Source organism: Sus scrofa, chromosome 15 (genome assembly GCF_000003025.6).
Source record: "Sus scrofa isolate TJ Tabasco breed Duroc chromosome 15, Sscrofa11.1, whole genome shotgun sequence".
In the NCBI taxonomy this organism is placed as follows: domain Eukaryota; kingdom Metazoa; phylum Chordata; class Mammalia; order Artiodactyla; family Suidae; genus Sus; species Sus scrofa.
The window spans coordinates 81,947,929-81,952,867 of NC_010457.5; the positions used below are offsets into that span (position 1 = coordinate 81,947,929).

The following is a 4,939-nucleotide window of genomic DNA, read 5'->3' on the forward strand; positions in this document are numbered from 1 at the left end:
TTTCTGTCCCTCTCCTCCGCATAATGGAGCATCTGCTACAGAAGTAGAATAAAACCGATAGTCTGGTGGACAGAGAGAAAGGATAAGGATGGAGATGCCTCTGCCTCTGAGATTTCTCAGGGAAGACTGCTGTCCCAGAAGAAAACTAGAGGAGTCTGAAAACTGAAAGCTGGGCGCCAGTCCCTGTGAGGACTACTGCTCTGTAAGATTGCTTTGGGGGTTCTCCAGAAAAAAATGCTGATGAAATGATGTCATATCCATAGAGCTGGATAACAATCTAAAGCATTGCCATTTACCTTTAAACTCATCGATTTTCCTCTTCCTTGGTTATCACTTGGGTCCTCGTTTCCCTTGGAAATTGCTCTTTGTTTTGAATTAGATCAGAAGTGGGAAGGCAAGTCCCAGCCATGCCTGGTGCTTCTTTGGGAAGGAGAAGACATTTGGGGGGGGGGGAGCTAGTTGGGGCTGGGGTATTTGAAGCCAATCTGAAACTGGAAAGGGGGCTGAATTGCTCTGAGCGCGAGACAGACGGGGAACTGGGGCAAGGGACAGATGCGGCGGCTGCCCCCTCCCCAGTGGACCTGCGCCCACCCCGCCGATTGTGCGGAAGGAAACACACAAAGGCCCGTTTTCTCCTCGCTTCCCGTTTTCCCACTGGGGAAACCCTGTTACAGCCTGAGTCGGGCCACGCAACCAGTAAGGTTTTGCCCAAGGGGTGCATGGAGTGTGGGAGGTAATGGGGGCCATACTATATTCCCCCCCCCGCCCCGCCCGTGAGTCTGCCCTTGAGCACTGCAGTCTCCCGCTCCGCGGAGAACTTGGCGCAGTTCCTGAGGGCGGGCACCCGAAGCAGGGAGGTCTGGGTATTGGTGGGGTGTCTGGGCCTTGTCATTTTTCTGTGTATCATCTATCTCTGCTTTATTATCCTGTGGAATTTAAGTGACCCCGTTTTCATTGCAACAGGTTTGGGACCGTGAGACAGCGCCGCTGTAAGTACCTTCCCGTTTCTTCCGAATCGCAGAGGGTTGGTATTGATAACTGGGGAGGTGGGGCGGGCGAAGGGCCGCGCCAGGGGAGTGGGCGGGTGGAAGAGCGGCCCTGCCTCCCTAGGCCTGGCTCTGCGAGGGGAGTTCGATTTAAAGGTGGAGGCTCTGAGTTAGACTGCTGCAAAGATTTTCTGGGGCCTAGTTTACAGCCACCTAAGAGAACGTGTCGCGGGCTCTCGTCCTGGTCTCCTTGGGCCTCCCTGGACCTTCCCAGGCCTCTCCAACTCGCACAGGTGCAGCTCCGCCGCAGTGCACGCGACTGTGAAGAGCTTGCAGCTAATTAGCAGCCCGCCCTATTAACAAGTTGCGGCGAGCATCGCCTTCTGCTCCAGCCAACGGGCGGAACACCAAGGCAACGCGGTGCCCCTCCGACGCCCAGCCCAGCTCAACCCGGTCCAGCCTGGCCCAACCTTCTCTTGCTTTTTATAAAAAGAAGGAAGAAAAAAACTTAAGCCTCTACGGCTGCGGGTGTGTTGAGTTGGCCCGCTTCTGGGAAGGGCTGCGTGGAAGACCCTCCTGGCCCCTCCCCCAGCAGTTCGGGCTTTGGGTTGGGGACGAGGGCTGAGCGAGGAGGGAGGGTACGGCCCTTCTTCACCTCCGCTCCTCTGTAACTGCAATTTGAGAATTACTGCGTCAGAGCCGCTGGCAGTTGCAGGCAAACATGGGGTTCAAGTGGGGGAGGTCCGGTGGGGCAGAGATTCTTGGGGTCGGAAGTTTGGATCTTTCTGAGTTGCATTATGTCTCAGAAGACAGGTACATTTCTGAGGAGACCTGTGAAATCTCCAGCTAGGCTATCTTATTTAAGATGATGGTAGTGGGGAGAGAATGGTGGAAAAAACCAGTGGCCCCCTCCCTCGCTGTAAAACAGAGATGACTATTTTAATGGGGGATGGAATGTGCGAAGATGTTGGGAACCAGGCACCCTCTCTGTCTGGTGAGATGTCCTTTCTTAGGCTTGAGGAAGATGGGGCTTGGCTGTGGGCCAGTTTTCTGCCCTCCAGGCTGGGCAGCCTAATCCACTCTCTGGAAGCTGCCCCCCCCCCCAAGTGGAGAGCCCTCTCAGAACTTAGTTCACCTCTACAAATCAGGCTGGCTGAACTGAAAGGGGCTCTGGGCTCCAGGTTAGAAAATCTAGTGTCCCCAGGACCCCCTGGTCTTATCCCTTCCTGCCACTGCCCTGGTTCTGGGTGCATATCTCTGTGGATGCTCCTTGCTTACAAACCCATGTTCAGCACCCTGTAGCTGAACACAGCACAAAAAGCTGGAGACATCAAAAGCATTTGTATGGGCAGTTGAGCGGGAGGTGAATATTTAACGCTTTTGTTCATCAATAACTCGTTGGCTTTGACCTGTCTGAACAAGTCGAGCAATAAGGTGAAATGCAGGTCACAGCGTCTAACAAATATGAAAATGTGTACCCTCACCCGGGTCCCCACCCGGCCCAGCAGGCTCCCCCAATTTGTCTGGATAAAGCCTAGGCCCATGGTCCCCAGGAAGGTGTGTGTGTGGGGGAGCGTTTGGAATTAAAGGAAGTTGGGGGAACCCCTTCTGGGACAAGGAAGTTGGGTGTGGGGCAGCCTCAGAGCTCTTGTTAGAATTGGCACCCAGGAAATCCCTACAAAATAGCCAAAGCACTCGAACCAGAGGATGGGGTTGGGGGGGGGGACAGTTCTTGGAGAGTGTGCAAAGGGCAGAGTAGAAGAAACCAGCCTGTTTTGCCAGGCTACCGAGGTGGAGGGAATTTTCCCTTCTACACCCCACCAGGCCCAGGTTGAGGCTTGAAACTAATTTTCGAATCATCAGGGTTCAAAACAATCAAAAAAATTTTAACGCCTCTAGCTTATAGTCAGGGACCCAAAAATCCCACTCGAGCCTGAGCATCCCTTTGCCCCTGAAATCCATCCCAGCCCTGAGTGTTCTTGATGCCCTGAATGGAGGGGCGAGCCCCAGCCTGCGCTGAGGCGCTGGGGCGGGCGCGCGATTCGTGAACTTTTGTACTCTTGTGTGCTGCTGTCGGCAAACAAAAATAATGAAACTTTGTGATATGTTTGTAAATGATTTCGAATGACCCCTCGCCCTGCCCTTCACCATTAGTGCTCCGGCCCCAGCCCAGGGCGGCTCTGTGCCTGCAAGCAGCGCCTGCCTCGGGGTCTGCAGCAGCAGCCGAACGGAGAGGCCAGCCGGGCTCAGGGACCAGTAAGGTAAATGCGGGACTTCTTGGAGAACTAGCTTTGTCAGCCAACCTGGCTTGCCCTGGCAGTGGGCAAAAGAATGGGCAGAGGATATTCCCTCTTGCCTCTTTTTCTTCTGCCACTAAGGGCATTTGCTCCTTTCTGGAAAATACCAGCTGATAAGGGAGGGGGGGCGTATGTAGATCCAGAGGGGGGGGATAAAGCCGCCATTTCTGGGATGGATTATTTTTCTTCTGTTCTTTTTCTTTCTTTCTTACGAAGAAGACTGTCCTGACTCCTTGGCTGCTTGGTAACCCCGGCCCTGGTACAAGGATGGGGAACTCCTTGCTGCAAATTGCCATCAAGTGCTTCAGGCTACCTGAACCAGCTCTGAAAAGTGAGGGTGGCTGCATCGGCTGGTGGCGGCTCTGAGGAAAAGGCTGGGGCTGGCAACGGTCTGGGTACTCACTCTGGGTGGAACCCGGAGGTAGTAACGTTGTCTATATATACCCTGTAGAACCGAATTTGTGTGGTATCCACATAGTCACAGATTCGATTCTAGGGGAATATATGGTCGATGCAAAAACTTCACATTTCTCCGAAACAGCCAGAATCGGAAGTGGAGGCCAGAGGCAGCCGGCGGGGCAGTCGCCTCTTTCTGTTTTATTACCTTGGACCCTAGGAGGATCATCTGAGTCCAGTGACTCTAGAGCAGCCTTTTCCTGGAGGAGCTCCTCACCTTTAAAGAGAGGCCCCTGTGTAAACTCCTAATTGGTTGCAGGAATGCAAGGCCAAAAGGTTAGGTTTAGGGGGACTGGGGAGTGAGGTAGGAGTCCAGGTACCCCAGCCCCAGCTCTGCCCTCCAGGGGCATAAAGTTGGAGGGTACCCAGTGAAGGGACTCATGGGCTGTTCCTGCCGTGTGGGTAGAAGGTGAGCTGGGAAGAAGGAGCTTAAGGTCCATTTGGGTGAGATGGGGTGCCCTCACCTTCTTCCTGGCCCACCCTTCAGTTGCCCTAGCTGGAGCATCACCAGGGCCCTTGCCATAGCAGCAAGGCCCAGGTTTGGCTAGAAACACCCCTGCCTGGGTATTTGCAGAGAGCTTGGTGGTTACTCATTGCCTAATTTGATTCAAGCCAGCCAGATTGTGGTAACTTTTGGGTGACCCTGATGAAGACAAAGCCGGCATTCGGCCTTTGTATGGCAGAGTCCTCGCTCCCGCGGGCTGGGCGGGCAGGAGTCCTGCCTGCCTGGGGTTCTCTGCCCAACTCAGAAACCACTTCTTCCACCCACTTTTGGTGCCATACACCCTGAAAGATATGTGGATCCATTCCCCCTTGATATGTGCCCATTTGGGGGACTGATTTCAGGCAGGGTGAGTGGAGAGGGCATTGGAGGTTAGCAGAGTCAGTGGCGGACAAAATCTGGGCTTACCTGTGGGGAATGAGGGTGCTGAGATTAGAACTACATTAACATCTGGTAGGGACCCTCAAATGTGCCTCGGCAAGTCACTTGATTACACGTATGTTATTTAGTTAAATTTGCGAAAATTATAAGATGCTCACCAACCCGGTGATAAACTCACTCCCTCGCTATTGGCTGGCGTGGTCACATGGCCGCCAACTTTATTCAGTTGACAGCAAGTAGGAGGGCCCTATGGAAGGAGAAAAAAAGACAACACGAGAAAAATTAGTATTTTCTACCTTCTGAAATTAATGGCCATG

The 4,939-nt window shown here is 53.5% G+C and overlaps 1 non-coding gene across 1 annotated transcript; it reads left to right on the forward strand.

The window, feature by feature from the left end:
- On the forward strand, positions 3,716-3,795 carry MIR10B (microRNA 10b). Its single transcript, NR_035383.1, has one exon. It is a non-coding gene; the product is annotated as a microRNA 10b (primary transcript).